The sequence below is a fragment of the Manduca sexta genome, chromosome 15 (genome assembly GCF_014839805.1).
Source record: "Manduca sexta isolate Smith_Timp_Sample1 chromosome 15, JHU_Msex_v1.0, whole genome shotgun sequence".
Classification (NCBI taxonomy): domain Eukaryota; kingdom Metazoa; phylum Arthropoda; class Insecta; order Lepidoptera; family Sphingidae; genus Manduca; species Manduca sexta.
The window spans coordinates 8,264,233-8,286,175 of NC_051129.1; positions in this window are offsets into that span (position 1 = coordinate 8,264,233).

A 21,943-nucleotide genomic window follows, 5' to 3' on the forward strand; every position below is an offset into this window, starting at 1 on the left:
TTAATGCAATTCTCATGAAGAGTTGAATTTATAATTAACAAAATAAAGGTTTTCGATAACAAAAGCAAAATCATCATGAAGGTAGAATAAAATTAGTTATTGCAGCCTCTGCTTTTGTATGGAAACATAATTATTTTAATCACTGCGCTATAATTTTCTATAGAACTAATCGCTACGGATGTCAGTTGGAAATTGTAAATTACTTGCTACGGATGTGTCGTCAATTAGATAAGTGAAAGTGTAGATGTGCTATATTTTGTTATTTTTTATGTTAAAATACTAAAATTGCAATGTAATACTTAGAAAGGTAGTCCACCAAATATATACGATTAATATTATTGCATCTAAATATGCTAACGTATACCAAAACTATAATTATGAGTGATGACACGTTTCTCGTTGATCGGTATTGAAAATCAGTGAATCAATAGTAGTAATAGTCAACATAAAACTAATACATTTGTACGCTGACGCAATAGCAAAGCATAGTGAACAATAATATGTATTTCAACAACACCTGTAAATTAACTATACTTACAAATAAATATTTTGATTGAAATGAAATGATGTGTAAAATGTTATACATTATTTAGATTCCGTAAATATTAACTCTACCACCAGTTCGGAAAGCAGTTCTCACCAAAGAAGAACGGGCAAGAAACTCTGGTATTGCTGATTTGAGTTGATTTGATTTGATTAATAATACGACACGATATCTACAAAACTTGAAGATACGCAAAGACTTTATAAATAAAGTAACAGACAATTTTCAACGATCAAAAATGGAAGTTTCCTTTAAAATAAACAAAACCGATCGCGCCGAACATCAAAACAAAAACACGATAAATCTACGTGTGAACGCGACACGTGTTAGACGCGAACAAAGAAAGTAACTTGTCAATTAAACTCATTTGCTTTTTTTCCACCGTAACGAAGCGTAATGCAATTATATGTAATAGCAGGATGGGACTACGCGACACAGGCACATTGACGCCTGGTAATCACTCACACAATTAAAATGTCGTTACGACGCCGGTTTTTACACCTAACCACCATCACCTTTAATTATATCTGAATAAAAAGTGAACAAAAAATCGCGGAATTAAACTCATGAAAGATGAAAATGATGAGACAAAAATAATCATCACGGATGGTTAGTTGTGATTAAATTCTGATTGCGTGCTGGTATTTATTAAATTATGATATTATGTTGGAAATTATTTCGCAATTGAGGGTTGTTAAGGTTTGAAATGTATGTGATTATGTATTGTCAGGTAGAAAGGATTCGATGGTAACAATTAGTTGGATAATAAAACGAAGAGGGCGATAAATATTAAGCTTCACAATTCTGTAACAGGAATTAAATCTAATTTAAGCCAATTCCTTGATCACAACAATGAAATAACTTAATTAAGAAAATTTAAATAGCCTTTACTCAACTACAATCATTAGAATGACATGAAATTATTATCACATTAAAATGATTATATCTTATTTTACATCTATAGTATTTCTAAGTATCTAAATTATTTGCACGCCTCCCCCAATTGCCTCTATATTTCTGTCTCTGGCTTGTGTTCTCACAATCTCCTTTTCTTTCTTTAAACATAATATCCATCCATCGGTTCTTATTAAAAAGTACGTGAATTTAAATTTAGCTATGAATGAATCAGTGCTATAAAATGGCAAACATTTTAATGAGCAAAACTTGACCCACTACGCATATTCCTCGGAATAATAAAGTCATGAATATTCATATCAGTTTTGTATGCATAAGCAGCAAATGTTATCCTGGTGAATATCAAAGAATTGTAAGCCAAGTGTTGACATAAAATTAAATATATTATTATTATTAGTATTAATCTTTTCTAGCAGAGTTTTAGCCACAGTGAAAAATTAACCAAGGTTAGCAAGTACGCAGAAGTATTGTACAAATGTGTATGCAAAACACAGTTGCACTCTCTGTTCCTTCTGATAGTCCGGTGAGACGGAAACTCTAACATGACCGGAAAGATATGGTGCAGAACCGACGTGCTTTAATGTTTTCAAGACACAGGGTATCACACCGCCAACTTTCTAACTCTGAGCTGCGACTGTGCAGTTTTTAAGATGGAAAACCTTTGTTACAATATTTTTTTCGGGATTCGAACCCAGGACCTTAGCTTAGTAATTGTACTCATACCGCGTACGCATTACAACTACGCTACCCATGCAGTCTATATTATTATAACTGTTATTTACCTACCATACATTTTACCATAACTTAATACATTTATGGTTTATTATTTAGTTTCCGTGATTAAATATACCTATATATTATCTAAATTTAATCTTTGCATTAAATAGTAGTTGTGCTAAAAGTATTTTTGGGGAAATTTATGTCCAGGTGTAATCAAGCTCTACTAATAACTGAGATTCCAGTTTAAAGGACATTGATGCTCATGTGTTTTTAATATCTACTGAGCCAAGATGAGATTTCGTTGAGTATTATGCTTTGCAATTCAAACAATTGATGGTGCGCAACTGTTTATGGACAATCGTAGTGTTTACCAGCAGTCGAATAATTTTCTTATCATTAAATTGAAATAAAAATATTTAAAAGCAAATAAGTTAAAAAAGCTAAGGGCAAATAACTTAATAGAATACTGTCACTAGCTATAATCTACAGTTCTGACACTTTTACTTGATGAAGAAGTCCAGAAACAGAAGCACAAAAGTGATCATTGTATCACTAATAAAATACTATGATTAATAAATATTTTGTTAGAAAAATTTAAGAATCGTTGTAATTCATAACAGACAGGCTTCTTCTGGCTTAATTTGACAGCAACAAGTTATTACATTACAAGTGTAAAAAAGGGGTTAATTTATAACCAATTTTATCGTACACATTATTAAAGGGTGAAGTGCAATTTTTTAAAAAATTACAGCTCTCGAACACAATTATGGGCCAAGTGTTACCCTCCAACTACATCTGTGGGCACTAATGACGCTAGTAAAGCGGGAATACTGATGATATTTGAATTGACGAAATTATCTGTACTGGTAATGATGTCTCCTAATAGTCTTATGACGTATGTCTTTGAAGTCCTGAATTTGATTTTCAAATGGGATAAGTTTCTAGGAATTACCCGATTTCAGATATACAGGGCCATTTTAATATTTGACATTACATTAATAAATTAAACCATAATATACTTACCTTCTTAAATACCATACCATATGTTATTCTGACCATAGACGTAAAAATAAAAAAGTATGAGTTTCGAACAAAACAAATTTTAATATAAAGTAATTTTACTTTGCATACTAGTTCAATACTACACGGAGATAATTATTCGGATCGACTTACTTTCAGACAGAAATACACTTACACACCATATTCGCACTAAACTACAAAATGATAAAAAAATAAGAAAACTAAAACCGGGATTTCTGGCGAAAAAAATGTTATGTTTTTGGCACAATGTTAGCAGAGGTAAAGAAAAATATATTTTTATTTAGTAATGCAATATCTACATTACCCTTTACCGGCACAATGTTTTGTTTGCAATAATACAAGTTATACAAACTATTTGCTACCATCATGCCAAGTCTCACAGCTTGGATACAACCAACTTAGAAAGTAACAGCACGGAATGGCAATATATTACCATCGTCAGTTTAGGACATTGAATCTTATGTCTCATACCCAGTTGTGTTGCTTGGTGGTACAAATAGACAAAGTGTTTGTGCCTACCCAAAGGGCATCTCGTGTACATTTACCATATAGGAAATATAAAAGAATTTATAAATTATATTAGCCTTATTGTCTGTAGGCCAATACATTATCATCATAATTGACAAACGACGTAATATATTTTTTAATTATTTTAGAATTTCTAAGCCATCGATCAAAATATTTGGAACATGTCAAATAGCCATGACAAATTCTGAAATATGCAACTTCCTTATTGTCCTAGATAGCAATCTTTTTAATACGAATCTGAGTCTTACATATAAAGCAATACGGTTTTTTTTCTTTTCTAATAGTAAGAGGTTATATCTCATATATATTTCATCATACATAAAGTAGCAACTTTTATCCCCAAAGAAGGTGAACAGAGTGCAACTAGTGCACCTATTTTTCACCGTGTGTTTCGATAATGTGATAAGTCTATCCCCATATCAAGCATAAATTCTAGGCTCCGGACATACTAATTAAAATGAAATATGACATTATTTGACCCCGAAATTCGAGCTCAAGGCCTCCGAGCGGAAGTCGTACTGCGCACCCATATTACTACGCTATGACAGTTGCATGTCCCCAAAAAAAATAAATAATATATAATAATATCAGCCCTGTATTATATAATTGCCCACTGCTGAGCACGGGCCTCCTCTACTACTGAGAGGGATTAGGCCTTAGTCCACCACGCTGGCCTAGTGCGGATTGGTAGACTTCACACACCTTCGAAATTCCTATAGAGAACTTGTCAGATGTGCAGGTTTCCTCACGATGTTTTCCTTCACCGTTAAAGCGAACGATAAATTCACAAAGAATACACACATGATTTTTTAGAAAAGTCAGAGGTGTGTGCCCTTGGGATTTGAACCTGCGGACATTCGTCTCAGCAGTCCGTTCCACACCCAACTAGGCTATCGCCGCTTATGTCCCAAAATCTTATTAAAATACAATTGTTTATACCAAAGTCCGGACACGTGGCTAATTCAAGTAAACTCTAATCAGCTCTAGTATAAACCTATGTAGTTTGATAGATGCTATTATTGTGTTATTATTGTTTTAGTGTAAACAATAAATAAAAAAAAAGTAAAATCCAATATATTTCAACTTGAATCAACAGCATCTGCCACCAAGACAACGCATCATAAACCGAACCAAGTTAGCTAATTAACTTGGTAAGCGGTGCCGGGTAAGTTTAGACGAACATTAAGAAGGAACGCGCTAAGTAGCCTAAGTTGAGCGTGTGTTAGACTCAAAGTTACGGTGTTATCTAAATGAGACCATCTTTCGTTATATAAGCTAACTTAATTAAGAACTAGCAGATGAGAGTGGGCGCCGGCGGGCGGTATCTCGCGCTGTGGTAAGCTACTGACTAATGCTGTTTTATTCGGAATTATTTTTGCAGGTTTGTTAAAATTGCCTGTTTTTACAAAATAATTTATTTAAAGATAGTTAAGAGATAGTTAAGTAGATAGCTAGTAGGTCTAAGTTATAACAAGGTTGATAATATGCTATTAAAATTACTACACTATCTTAGTATTACCATAACTAAAGAAGGTTTAAATCAATTCACATGCGGATTTCAAAGTATCACACTAAATTATTTTAGGGTAGTGTGAATTTACAGCGACATTTGAATGACTATAAAGGTGAACTTTCTCAACTGCATAATGACTATTGCGTGACTTTTACTAGTTGGAAAAATAGTATTATACTTTGTAGCTCGAACAAACAAAGTCTAAAAGTTTCGTGATTTATCATATAGATAAATTATGCTGTGAAAAAAAAAACTCCTTCTGTAATTAAAATATCATACAAATAACTTATTTAATTAATTTTACATTCTCAAGTGATTATAAATAAAATAATATTATTATAATAAATAAAGGAATAAGATAATTGATATATTATATTTATGGAAGGTTAAAAATTGCAGTATTTATTCCCGCTTACCTCCAGCTGCATACCACAGCGCTACACAGGAGGCTGCTAAACTAAGTGCCGACACTTATGTGTGTGTTCTAGTTTGTATGTGTGCGCACAATGGTGTACGTGTGTGCGTCTGTGCAATGGATTAGTCTTATAATAAAAGTTTTTGTAACAGATGTCAGATATTAAACACGGCGTCATATTAATAGCCCTGAGACGCGACCGAGGAAAATATATAAAAAGTTAGCAAATTAGGTTCGTGAGCAATAATTTGTTGTTGGCTTTTGTGTCTCATTTGGGTTGATTTGTTTGTTTGTTAGATTTATGGGGTCTATTAGTTGTGCCCTTCATTACCCTATCGTTACAATGTTGTAGCCCTTTGAACACCGTGGTACAAAAACCATTAATAAAAACGATAGCAGGACATTTTAATCAATGCCTGTTATACCAAAAGCAATTAATTTAGAGTTCCCAGTACGTAGAAATACAGTTTAAATTTGTTATAATTATTTCTCTTTATTTTCAAAATCTTTTTCTATTGTATAATAATTGTTTTTCTATTATTAATTTATTTGTAACTATTTTTATTTCTTTATAGTTTTGCGGTCCTGTTGCTGGATAAAGATCTTTTTAACGATTGAACTGTAATTCCATTCCCGTCCTATGTAGGTTGAAGGATCGCCTATGACTTAAATGATGGTTGGCAATATGCATTAGGAATAGCAAAATTGCCTTAAAATTTAAATTATACTGGATCTAATCCAATAATGTATATACTAAATAAAATTTACTTATAGGTACTTCAAAGGAACTAGACAAAAAAATCACTTAACACAATTTTCTCTCGACATTTTTCTAATTATCTCGCGACTGCTAAGCCGACGCTACGCGCGTAGCTACGTAGCGTAAGCAAATAAGTTCCGAACCGGACTAATACACCCCCACCCGCATCGACTAATTACTTATGTAAACGTACATCCCTATTGTCGATGTTTAGAGAGCTTCGACTCGATTTGGCGATAGCAAACATAATATCGAAGTATTTGGTGTTAATTATCGTAGCGAATCGTGGTGTATGGCGCTATGGAAAGTTATGCGATCTCTGTGCAAGAATCACTTTTTTTTTTTAAATTGCATTACGGTTTAATAGTATTTATATTATCTTTAATACCTAGATTGTGCAAGAATCACTTTTTATAAAATTTTATTACGGTTTAATGAGTATTATCTTTAATATCTATATGTATACTTTTAACAAGCTCCGTTGATTTTTGAATGTGAAACGTAATCAGTTTTCAATGATTGTACTAATATTAAATTTATTATAGTGGGTAGGCAATCACGCCTAATTAGCGAAGAGGTAAACCAAGTACATAGCAACCAACCAAGTAGATAAACACATAGGTGACATTTTATCCAAAATAAGTACTAGAAAATTCATACAAGCAGAACCACCGCAAACTTAAAACTTTTACTCTGGCCAATTATATTAACCTAGTGATTTTTTAATACCTCATACCCAAATTGAACCTCTACACTCTAGTTTCACAACCAGCTCCCATAGCTTCAAAATTCAAGTACTCACACCCGATCCCATTACCAAGCGTTACGTCACAAGAAAATTCTCGATAGCATCATCTAATCAAGTAACTTTCCTGCCAACTTATTACAAGATTAATGCGAATTATAATCGAGTTTTCTCTCATTAAGTACCACGTTTACCGAGCCCTCTTTATTATACTAGAAATAATACAGGCGGGGTAATATCTTGGTATAGTTACTTAATCAATTCCTTTGTTGGTTGAATCGACCCCACAGTGGGTGGGGTTGATTAAGAAGAATATTGCTTGATTACACGCTTCAAGTATGGGCTTACGTAGATGCATGGCGTCAAGAAGTGACAATTGCGTTTAGTGTTTGTTTATGTATGGGAAGAAAAAAATTTAATATTTTCTGTTTTTTAAATTATAGTTTACTAGCGACCCGCCCCGGCTTCGCACGGGTGCAATGCTGACTATTAAATGGATGTTATTATTATACATATAAACCTTCCTCTTGAATCACTCTATCTATTAAAAAAAACCGCATCAAAGTCCGTTGCGTAGTTTTAAAGATTTAAGCACACATAGGGACAGAGAAAGCGACTTTGTTTTATACTATGTAGTGATTCGTGTCTACCAATAACACGTACACAAACACACACATCACAGATTTATCCCTGAAGAGGTATGCAGACACGCAACGAGTGCACTCAACTTCGACAAATGTGTTCCGTCCCATGATGTGATGGGGGCGAGCCTATTGCCATATCGGAAACAAATTCCAGACTCCGGGCTGATACTAAGCAGAAACAACCCAATTATACTGAATATAATGGAGAATCATAAAATGAGGAGTAAATATTTTTTAATAAGTATTTTATTTTTCGTTCTAAGAATAATTTGTTATATGTATTTAAGTACTAAAGCATCGGATCTGCTATAGCGTCTCAAGGGGGAAAGTATTTTCTCTCCTCATTACCTACCCTATCATTATAACTAAATATTCATTTGCTTCTATACTGCTACTTATTCTCACAACTATCTCAGAATTGCATTCTTAAATAGATAGGTATTTGCCTCAAAAACAAATTATTATCTCCCTTTTACTAGCATGCGAGGCCACAACTTGATGAGTAAAACCATCGCTGCCCGGTTCCATAGGTTTGCCAACTTCTTTGCCGAACCATCAGGCTTTGGAATACTTTGCCTGGGCCCGTATTTCCTCCTTCGTATAATCCTGAGTTCCTCCGCTTACTGTGAAGAACCATCTTAGTGTATGATTGTGTCGAATGGTATACGATAGCCATCTGTTGCCATTCAATACTTTATCTAGACGACATCGGAGATGCAGTGCAGTCACTGCCCTGTCCGAACATATTTTTTTAATAAAACAATGCATTTAGTAAACCGAACAGGAAAATATTTTAACTAAATTTAAACACCATCCTCAACCTGAGAATCGAACCCAAACCTCACATAATATGAGATATAGCGTGCATATAATGAATGTCTCGATAACCAACGAGCGTCTCGGACAACGGGAACTAATAAGGTCGATTTAGATACAATTGCCGATGTAACAGATATCCGATTACGTGTCTTGTTGTACGGGCCTTAAACTACAATGTTCATGGTTGGGGAAGGCGATATTTTAAAACCATCATTGGTTAAGGCCTTTTAATTTTAGGAAACGAAAGTTTAGGCGTTTTGGGGTCCTTAATTTACTTAAATTTTTACTTGACCTTTCTGGTAAATTTTATTTAAATCTATAGTAATAAAGCTGAAGAGTTTGTTTGTTTAAATGCTTCTATCTCAAAAACTACTAAACTGATTTTGATTTTTTCTTTCATTATTAGGAAATAACATTCCTTCTGAGTGCCATAGGCTACTTTTTATCCCGCGAAAATATTTATTTCGGAAAAAAATACCGTAGCTGGATCCACAGATAAATAGGTTGGAACAAAAATAATATTAATAAATACAAAACCTAACATTCAATACGGTAGTAATCTTTATACTATTATTAGCAGTAGTAACATATTTGCTGAGGTCCTCTGCAAATAGTCACTCATTTAAGTACTGCTGTTGTATCCAATAACAATAATGTCTCTTTTTGACTTTGATACAATTATTGTAATTTTACTCTTAATGAGTATTAATGTTAATATTATTGTTAAGAGTATTACGAGTATATTGTAATACCAAATAATATGTATGCTCCAAGCATAGTCCTATAATAATAATACTACTTATATAATCCGTGGAAAATGGTGTAGATGTGCATTTGCTTAAACGTTATGTAAAACACTATGTACCTAATTCGTAAAGTACAATTGTTTATTTTCCCTAATAAATAAAATAAAAAAAAAAAAAAAAAAAATCGTTTCTTTTAATGTATCACTCTGGTCAAATTTAATAGTCAAAATCTCTGCATAAGCGAAAGGTAACAGTCACAACCACTCATTAACCAAAATGTCCCCACAATACAGCAGCAAATGCACATCATGTGGCGATTAGGTTCTTTGTGCCGGCCCTCATCTCGCCGGCGATCTAACGATGTCCACTCATCCCGAAACGACAATGGACGAATTGAAACCGCGGATAGACAAAGCCAATATCGGCCGGTCAAAAGCCCGCGTAAATCCTTCGGCGAGGGGGACTTGGTGATAGGTGGGATTAAAAATGTAAGTCGTGGGTTTTTATGTTGATATGGGTAAAGAGAAATGATTTTAGTTTGTGTTGTAGATAATTGTTTTATTAGACGCTGCCAGTATTCTTAGAAGGGAAATGTTTGAGTTTGTAGAAGGCAGATGATTTTTTTTATTGCTTTGAATGACGAGATGAGCTTGCCCATAATCAGTAGAATCACCATCAAACACCTTGAACTACGAAATATTGATCGGTATTGCTCTGCGTCAACCATCCTGAGACATGAGATGTTAAGTCTTATTATGCCCAGTTGTTAGATTGGCGATAATGTCCTTCAAACCGGAACATAACAGTGACTACAGACTGCTGCTTGGCGGCACCAATAAATTATGTATAATTACATGAGACGACATCAGTACTCTTTCAGTAATCTAGAGTATACCTACTATAAAATATATTATCAAATTTATATTGCCACCATAAGGAAAAAATAATAAATGTAATAATAATAATATCAGCCCTGTATTATATAATTGCCCACTGCTGAGCACGGGCCTCCTCTGCTACTGAGAGCGATTAGGCCTTAGTCCACCACGCTGGTCTAGTGCGGATTGGTAGACTTCACTCACCTTCGAAATTCTTATAGAGAACTTCTCAGATGTGCAGGTTTCCTCACAATGTTTTCCTTCACCGTTAAAGCGAACGATAAATTCACAAAGAATACGCACATGATTTAAGAAAAGTCAGAGGTGTGTGCCCTTGGGATTTCAACCTGCGGATATTCGTCTTGGCAGTCCGTTCTACACCCAACTAGGCTATCGCGCTATGCTAAGGAAAAAATACGTATCTTTAATTATTTCAAATTGACTTAAATAGGTATTCGTAAAAAGACATATCAACAATTTTTTTTCTGTGTATAATATTTTATGTAGAAACGAACCTTTTCCTTATGTGGTCAGAAAATAATATTAAACACTGTATAAATACTTAAATTAACTTTTTCAGATATACAACATTATTTTAGCAAAATATAAACTCAATAGTAAATACATTTATTATTGAAATGAGGCTAAACTAATTTTAAGCAATTATATATTTACATAAATTAAATGCAATCATGTATGATGAAACAGCAAAAGGACATCAGCACGAACCATTACCGGGCAATTAAAAATCTTAAATGTTACGTTGTTGAAAACAAATTATACGAGTTGCCAGTTGAAATCCTGTTTAAATTAAGAAAAATAATACTAATAATTATCCGTCCAAGTCGACGTGGCCTCCGTTGCAAGGGTAATTAAAGTGTTGTTAGCGAAATTAAAATAATCGTCATTATAATATCGAGGTGGGCGACCGAAATCCGTCGAAGGCCGCGCGCACACTAATGGGAAATAAATTGTCGCCAAGCAATGCGAGTAATTAGTGGAAGCTCGTGCTTATTTAAACTAAGCGTGACACGTCGCCAGACGTTCTTTATTCGAAATCTTTGTTAAGAACCTTTTCCACTGGCAGCAATTTGAAAATATTAAGAAACAATACGCCTAGTAAAAAAGTAAACATGTGGTAAATTGTTTACACAATCTACGTCTCATCAAAATGCAATCGTATATCATTTCCATAAAGTTATCAATCATTAAAAATTACAATTTAGTAAAGTATTTTGGGTATAGAATACTAAAAAATATAATTTGCTTTTGTCCATTACAGGTATTGATAGTGCTATTAAAAAGCAAAAAGTGATTTCAGGTCTCCAAGCTAAACTCTACAAACTTCGCAGAAAAAATACTATCACAGACCAATAAGTCGCTTGCAAACTTTGACACAAGTTAGAAACGTTCAAGTTGCCCAATAAAAACACGCTCGTACTGCATTCGAATTTCAAAACATTTTTCTATTTCCTTGATAAAAACGGTCATTATAATAATGACAAACAGATGTGACTGTACCTTTACAAAGCATGGTTATTAAAATGTTTAATTACAGGAACGGTAAGCGAAGGTAATCGTCGGCTCGGTGCGCTACAGTTCTACAAACATTGTAATTACAACATAAAATTACATTGCAGACCACGAATTATTATTAACAAATAATGACTGAGGATTGGATGATGGACGAAAATTATTAGGGAATCAAAATATTTCGTAACGTATAATAAGTGTTGCTTCGTTCGATTTTTAAAACGGTATTTTTTTTTACACTTATTGATTTGATAACGATTTTCCCGCTCTTACACCCACCACTACAACTACTATAAGCCAGCATCAGCCGTGGCACGCATTTTATAACACAGAGCGGTGAAGATCAGCGAGTCTCAGGGAACACTAATTTGTCTTTATCCCGCAATGAAATTAATCAAATAGCAAGATAGGGAGTAGTAGGAAATATAAATTGTCCACTTCCCTCCATAGCAAAGCGGGGCACAAAATAATGAACTAAGGAGGCATTATAACCTCAAGTATAGAGACGTTGACAACTAGATAAACCAGTTGTAAAACACCACGGATGAAAATTAAACGAAAGGGTTATATCACATGAGATGTTAGATTTGGTAGAAACCTAAAATCTCTTTTCTCAATTCTATCCTTAGAGAAGGGCAGCTAATCAGAAATATTATAGCGCTATTTATTTTCAAAGACAAGCTTGGTCAACGTCACCCTCATGCAGTAAATTTTTTAAAGTATAAAGTAATAAAAAAATCTTGAACTCTAGAATTTAACTTTTGGTTTATTAATTCAAGAAAACTAAGGAATATTTTTTTTATTATTTGTCACAAATGGTGCTAAGCAACACGTTTTAATAAATATAATATTTCCATTGACTACCATGCCGATATATCACAAACATCGTACTAACTTTAACGTGTTGTAACTGTATTGTAACCTTTTAATGATTCACATCTCGGATAAAACCGTATATATTCAGGCAAGCCGGCATAATTATAACAGTCGTGGTGTAATGAATGAATCCTTCCTAGCCGAATTTGGCCTCGGCGACCAATCGCAACGGAGGTCAGACAAGTACGCAGGAGATATAATAGTGCACCAGTGTATGCGCAATACACAAGTGAACTTTGTCCATTCACTGTCATAGTCTGATGAGAAGGCAATCCGACATCACTAGAGAGAGATCAGGCGCAGGAATTTACATGTCGTTACGTACTTTCCGAGGAACGACTACAAGCTACGGCTGAGCAGTTTTTAAAATGGACAAACCCAGTCACAAATTTTTGGCCCGACCCGAGATTCGAACCCTGCACCTCGGCGCAGTAGTCGTACGCCACCGATGTCAACGTATGGTATCTTGCCACACATTACACTAGCCTATCGCAGGATAAAAACTGAACGCATCAACGCATCGCATGACGAACAATTTTTATCTTGATACACCTCACAATGAACTATAACAAATGAATATTATTTTTGCCCGCATTCAAATATGACGGGTAGCACATTTGAACAATACGTTGAATCAGAGTACGTAATTGGAGTGCAGTAACTGTTTCATATACAATGCGAATAATTATTACACTTGCTCCCGTGACTGAAATTGTCCATGTGTTAATCGCCTTTCAAAATGGAACGTGCGGCGAAAAATTTTATGAATAGCACCGGTGGTGGACTAGTGGTGCTTTGTTTTTGTATGGATATACGGAGCAGATTTATTTGTCTGAGACGTAATTGTGATTTGCGAAGGGGCTATTAAAACAATTATGTGTATATTTAATTTCCTTTTTTGATCTTCCAATAGGCTGACAGGGAATGAAGGATTTCTTGTCGATTGCTGCCACGATGAAAGTTCTATGTACTTTAATACTGCTCTCGAAGCACCAAAAAACTGCTTCCAGAGAAGCCTTTAGGATATTAATTATTGTTACTTAGTATAATAATTACAAAGGCATTATTCAAAGATATATTTTATTTTTAAATTTATTAATAAAATGTATAATTCAATTAAATGTATCTCTGTGCAATCGTCTATTGCCACCGCTAATCCATTACCATATCCACAAAAGAATCGTCTCCAATACAACCTCTGCACAATACACGTACAGGCAGAAACAACTCAAAGAATATCTGCAAGTTCAATATTTTAGAGACGTCGGCGCGTCGATGACACGACTGAAATATCGACCACTGTGCGAGGTGCAAACAACTAGGAACGCCTACAGGGCTACTATATCGAACAAAAAAGTAAAACACGTCCGGGCATACTCTTGAGGCAATATAGCACAATTTTTATCTCTCAGATTTATACGGCACACTGCCGCGCTGCAGTCTGCACTCCACACACGCGAGCGCTCTCTGTGTGCCGTGCGCTGAGATGCGAGCGCGAAAGTTTTGCATATGTGTAATGTTTCGAGATATACAGGTGACAGAGGAGATACGCGGTGGGCGGGGCCAAGGGAGGGGTGAAACCTATTGGAAAGAGATGGCCGACTCGCTATGATAATGATGTTATTGCTTTCTTGATGTTCGCCCTCCTTTAGTTTTATTATTTCTCGATCTACTTATAAGGCGATATAAACGTTAAGTGTGAGCGCGTATAAAATACGTTTATTGTGTCGTTATGGCCGTCCGAGGCGCGGGGAATGCAAAAAGTTGAGATTACAGATTTAAGATTGTTCTGCGGGACATGTTACTGAGACGCGACTCGATAAGAGTTAATCAGAGATCACGCGCGACAGCTTATGATGAAACATGACAGCCAGAATAAAAAACTTCGATGGACATCGTTATTAAACTTCTTACGGTCTGACCTCTGGGTTTGGTCTAGACGTCTGAACGTTACTGCGCTCTTATTGAATAACGTGCTATTTTCATGACTTATTTCTCCTGAAATTACCTGAGAATTTTGGAACTAAGCACTATAGTAATTAAATAAACAATTACATGTATTAAACAGACTATGACAATTTTTTGGCCCCAAAATGCAAAGGAAATTCCATGAATTTTTAGCCGTAAAATTCAAAAATATAACAATAAATTGGAGGCTATTTTGCTTGTTTTTATTACTTTTAAATCATGGCACACTTCAACGATAAGGGAACTGTACCGATCTTTGTATTATATGCATAATATTCATACGGTGGAGGGTAGAATAGTATTTGCAATTAATAAATCAGTCAGCCGCTAGCTCCTGTGTTTCATTGCCGTTATAGGGACTTTTTAAGGTAACCTGTACCTATCAGTTTCTTCTGGACAAGCGTGCTTCACCTTAGGCCGCACCATCGCTTAACATCATGCGGATACCAATCAAACGCGAGCCCATTTAGTAAAAAAACCTTATCAAAAAAATTGTTTGTGCTGTTTTGGTCAAATCAGTGATAAAAGAAACCAGACCTACGGCTGATGATTATAAGCGCTATAGTTATCTGTACACAATAGGAACATCACCCAGCAGTAATATTTCCAGAAGTACAGCATTTATCACGCATCAGCTGTTGAATCTCAATATATGCTGGATAAACACTGACTTTATTAATATGATTACAAGACTTATATAGTACATAGAATAGTAATATAATAAGAGGTGCATACACACTACAACATTACTGCCAGACAATATAGTACCCATAAGTACAAACTCAATCCACTAGATGTAATGCGAAACCGCGCACAATAGTTAAAACCGATATTAATTATGGAAACGCAGTATTCGCGGCCGCGCGATGAGCGTTACCGACCGCAAGCGGATCGCGGCGATATTACCTTTTGTGTGCGTCCTCATTAATGCCGAGGTGGCTATACCACGCATTTTCTCATGGGATAGGTTACCAGGTTTGTAAGAGTTGGTATTAATGTTATACGGAATTGGTAGATTCTTTAGTATCTCCATTTCACGATTATATTATGTTAGTCTATATGTCCCAATGCTAGGCAAAGGGCTTCCCAAAATACTTAAATGAAATATCTAATGGTGCAATTTAATATGGTAGAGTTATTTAGTTGCATTTTGTGTATAACGGGAAATGGGGAAACTCAGGTCGACCGGGGTGTTATTACTAATAGAACTGACGTGAACAGATTTAATTAATGACTAGTCAAAATATTCTTCTTTTACTTCATTATTTCTCTGAGCTTACGTCTATCAAAACTCATAAAGGATAAGTGATAAAATATTTTCAATTTAGTATGATCATATTTATGGACAACACAAAAAGTAATATAACGAATTGTCGGTAGATGTCACTCTTTTAAAAATGCATTTAATTTTAAAATAACCGGAATCGGTTTTAAATGACCTCTTTCTTATATAATTTAATAAACACTAGTCACGCATATAATCTATGTGAACCATAGATAAAAATAAACTAAAAACAATCATTTAAACATAGAAGTTGTAATAAGAAAATATCAAATTACATTACTCTTCATGGCTTTACATTAAATATCTCTTACAAAACTTGCGACATTGTATCCGTATTAAAGTTGTTCTCAGAATTGGTGTAGTTTTCTAACAATTCCTCATATCCAGTTACAAAACGTAGGGAAAGCAGTAAATAATACAATTAATGGACGCAAAGTCTTAACATTACAAATCATAAGGCTGACTCTCATGGGAGCACGTAACATGATTTTTAAATAATAATAATATCAGCCCTGTATTATATACTGTCCCACTGCTGGGCATGGGTCTGCTCTACTACTGAAATGGACAACGGCTTAGTTCACCACGCTGGCCTGATGCGGATTGATAGACTTCACACACCATCAAAATTTCTATTGAGAACTTCTCAGGTATTCAGGTTTTCTCACGATGTTTTCCTTCACCGTTAAAGCGATAATTCACATTGCCCCTTGGGATTTCAACCTGCGGACATTCGTCTGAACAGTGCATTCTACACTCAACTATCAGCTCTAGTCGCTATGGTTTTTTAGAAACATTCGGATACATCTCCAAAATTAGTAGAACATTAAGAAATAATTGTATAAATATGAATTGGTGTGGTAGAGCAAAGATGTGGCGAAATTTTGTCCTTATGGAAATTTTAATAAAAATTCTGCAACGTTGGCACTCTTCTCCTTAACACGTAGCAGCAAAAGAACTGCGCTTCTAGCTATATGATGAGGTGGTGGTAAATAATTACCATCAGATAACCAACTTCCATGCCTTATACTATAAAAAATAAAACTTACTTTGCATTTTAAATAGTTAGTTTTTCCTTAACATACAAAAACATGCTATACATACTCAGAACATATAGTTATGTTATTGATATAGACAATAATAATTTGTATAAATATAACATAAATTTCTTACATTTTGACTCCCGGCCTAGTTGTATAACGGCACGACTGCAGTGCTGAGGTCTGAGGTTCAATCTCTATCGGGCAAAGTGATTTGTGTTTTTCTACTCAGGATTAGCTCTGAGTATGGAATTTGTGCCCGTTAAGGCGCTTGCCCCTATCATAGGACGGAATACGCACGCCGAAAAGTACACCAGATACGCCTCAACCTACCTTTGAGGATAAAAAGTATGTATACACTCACATCTACATTAATCATCTATGTGCCTAATAAAATTGAAATAAAACTCAATGTTCCACCCATTATTTCAATTGCAAAATGTATTTAAATATAAACATCAATATGCATGGAGCTTTATATGAACCATTATAACTAGAGACAATTTTAGTCCGGCCACCTGGGTCGCCCATCAATTTGCAAGTTTTAAGACGCCTACTCCGTTACATAGTGGCACATGCTGTTATACAAAACCGTGTGTCTGCAATTAGAATACAGAATAACTAATATCGCTAATCGTGTTACATGTAGTAAAAACCATTTCTTGTTTGGTTATGCGCCAATATTTGCAAAGTTATTTTTGGTTTGGGTATTAAAATAACTATGTATAAATAACTTTTTATGACAGCCTTGTTAAGATCATGTACACGAATTCTGGCTATTTTGAATATACAAGATAAAATTGGTAAAAATAATTATTATACTAGATTTTGTCTACGGCTCCTTCCGCGTAAAAATATTTTCCGCATAAATATTATGCCGGAATTAAAAATAACCTATAAATCTCAAGAGTGATGTAGCTTCCTATCAGTACAAAAAATCCAAGATCGGTTCAGTACTTGCTCAGGTTAGCACATTCAAAAACACAAAGTCTTCAGCTTTATGCATTAGTATAAATTAGTGATTTACAAAATCACACATATTCCACTCGCGAAAAGTTTCAAAATTACTTTGCAGCCCTTTTTTCTTTAATTCGATTAAATAGCGCTATATTTTAATTTTTACATTATTTTTACATCAATTAGCTTGTTTTTACGAAGCACGTACTCAATTTGTTATTACTCATTAATAAAAACTCTTAAACGATTTTAAAATTCAATTTCAATAAAATTAAAGAATAATCTTAAATTATTTTTGTGGCAATACGCAGCTTCATACCACGTCCCACATGTAACAATGTCTGGTTAATATGGTGCATACTCCAAGAATCGGCGCGCGGTTTTGTGGCCATTGTTTTATGGTCCGCTGTAATTTAATCACTTCTGTATAACGACAACTTTGTTATTACGAGCTGGTGATGATTGAGACCACGTTAAATTATACGAACAACTGCAGTTCATGTAGTGATTGTAATTATAATTTAGCATTTCTGGGAAATATTTGTTATCTTCTTAGATAATGGCAACTGTGAACTGGGAATTAAGCCTTTGGATTCGATTCTACGTGATTTCGCTGGTAGTAGGATATGTTTTATATCCGCTCAGATAGCGACCACCGTACAGAAAGTGTGAAAACCCGCCATAGTTTTCGCGTTCCGGGATCATCTGAAATATCCGGAACAGGCTGGCATTATTGTGGCGACTGCCGAGGGGTAATCGTTTCTCAGCAGTCGAAATTCTACTTGACTCTACTCCATATACCATCAGGTACAGTGAGCTCACTGTGCCGTGCAAGTACAAACAAAAGAACAACTTTGGGAGCACATATTTCTAATATTTCCGCGACTGGAAATCCCAATCAAGCAAGCGGTTGTAAAAATTAAGCCACATCTTTACTGCAACATGTTTAAGTACTTGCCTTTGCTGTAGGCTATGCAGGATGTCTTTTGTACATGAATGAAAAGTGTCTCAGAAAAAGTGTAATAGCCGTCATAGAGCCACGATTGACTCGATTCTGATCTAGTGTACATTGAGTAACAGACCAGCATAAGTTTGACGTTCAGGGACGTAGCATCCGTTTATCGAAAATAATTACACCACACTATTTTATCAGATACAATGGACTGACTGTAGCTTTCAAACGCAAATATAATTGAAACAATGTGTCAATTAACAAATCTCCGTCATAAAAACAAGAATTCCACATTAATTTTGCATATAAACAACAAAACACTAGAGACCGGCACTCGACCACGCACTGCAATAAAATAGACCAATAAAATAACTTCTCGGAATGATTCAGTAGAAGACTCTATTATTAGATAAATATTGATACAATGACTGAAAAGATGGAATTTTATAATTGGCAATAAACTTTTTATGTTTGTTATGTTGATGTGTGTCAATCGATATGAATAGTGTAGGATGGGGCTTGTATGTACAGCAATCTTATAAAATGTAGCTATTGCCTGCGGCTCCACCTGCGTGAAAATGTTTTTCCGGGATACAAAGTAGCCTATAGCACTCAGAAACGTACCTTCCTAATAGTAGCGCATTCAAACAAACAAACTCTTCAATATATTAGTATAAATAAGAATAAAATTCAAACGGTGAAGTTTTCCACGGTAAAAGATAGTCTTTATGTTAATTCGGGGTAACGTGTTTCTGGTAAAATCTAAATCCGTCAACAGTTTTCGTTTTTACGTCTAAGAAACTACCCAACATTCACAAAGTTATTGAAAAAATGAATGCAAGCGACTATAGAATCCGTGGCGAAAACTTGGTAAAGACAAACATGTTGAACCGTACTGACTTCTTTCGGACGCCAATGACTAATATTTCATGCCTGCAAAAATAACGCAATCGCAACATAAACGTCCACAATCCGTCCGCTACAGTGTTTAACCATTTACAATGTCACCGCTGAGTGCGTTTTTCACGCACATACATCTTCGAACAATAGGCGAATGCTTCCAACAACTGGTCAAATGTCATATTGTTTCTTATTTTTTAAGTGGTTTAAAAAAATGCTGAAGTCCGGCCACCCCAGTGGCCGACGCATCCCAACATTTCGACACTAAAACTTTGATTTACGACTCTCGCCCGCCGATTGCGCACTAAAACAGCACTTACGTCACTTTCAATTTTAAAAGAGGACGTCTTTACAACGATGTGTAACGCTTGATGCGGTCGAACGCTGCTTAAATAATCGGGGTCCAGAAATAATTAAGTACTGAAGTACAGGTATTCTTAAATTTTGTGCAATTTGACTATATATATCTATAAGATTGTTGTGATTTTCAGTCGTTACGCTACGTTTTGTTATATCCAAAAGACAACCACTAAAGGTCTTTAATGGCTTCATTGGAACTTCTGCAAGTTTGGTATCAAATTCATAGTCACCTAGGCTAAAAGATCTTGCTATTTTAATAATACAAATATTGTTTTATTATCTTCTAGAAGTAGCTTGACAAACTACAACTATCAGTGTTTTAACAGTCGTTCTTTCATTGCTGAAAATGTTTATTGGCTGTAAAATATACTCATCCCCGCTTGCATCTATTGTTTAGGGAGCCGTTAATTTGACTGATATCCTTTTCTAAACCACCTTAAAAAGAAAATTCGAAATTTGATTTGAAATTTTTTTAATTCTCCCGTTCTTTTTTTCTGTTTTTAAATATAATTGCTGAATATATTATTAATTATATTTTGTGTAACACGTTTTATATGTTACGCAACGGTGTGACAAAAATTCGAGTTAACGCGAAGCTTTTTAACCGCCCTTGTTGTAAAACTCTGCGCCTCGCGATTGTCCGCGTTACGCAGTAAAACGTCCCATTCTTAAGCTGACGAATAATATATATTATCTATAATCTAAACATGACTTTATAGGTACCACGACCACCGGTAGCTGTTAGAACACCTTTATTTTTATTTTTCTTTGCCAGTCAATAAGGTTTATTTTCATCAATAGGATTTATTGAATTTTTGATGTTCATATATTTAAAGATTAGATATTATTATATTTTTTTAATCTCTATCCTCTATATTATGAAATCAATTGTATTTTTAATCTTGACTAGGTAGTCATCTTGATTCGGTATTTTTAATTTAATTTAAATCAAGATTATGTTATTTTAATTATACCCAACATTAACTTATTACTGGCTGTTCATAAAACCGAGTATTATTATAAAAAAAAAAAAAACAATAGGTTCAAGGTCCATACAGTTGGACGCGTCGAAATAATTTGAATTCGGAATACGAATAAACGAACCCTCCGGATGAACGCACGTCAGGCGTTTGTATCTCATTGTCTTCTTTGTGAGTGGTCAGTTGAAAGAAAATGAGAACATTTCGTTATAACATTAAATGGCTGACAGACGATACGCACTTCCGCTCGGACGCCATATGGCTGATTCTATTTAATTTTCGAACGCGCAAACTGGTTACACCGATTATTGTATTGGGTAAAAAGATTTATTTATTTTGGGGAGGATGTCAGTTATTTACACCGTTGAAGCTCAAAAAGGCTAAAGAATGGTACGAAAGACACCCAACTGTCATATTTATTAACCACTTTATTTCCATATTATTACTACTGAATACCGTAAAAATATCACAGACTTTATCACGACGGTAGCACTTTTAACTTTTATTTTTTTATTTGCCAACAATATAATGCGAATAGAAAGAGTTGTTCAAATTTTAAATAAATAAAAGCCGTTCTGATAGAATGCAATTTGGAATGATAATTTAAAAATAATAAAAAGAAAATCCACAACATTCTACATTTAAATTTGAAATGAATTAAACGTTTATTGAATTTCAATATAATTAATCCTTCGGGATCATTTAATTACTTCCTTCTCAACGGTTCAATCAAACCTCATTCATTCCTATAGTACCATAAACAAAGCGCCCTTTATACGCTAAAACAGATTGGAGAGGAATATTACCATGGATAGGTTACTCAT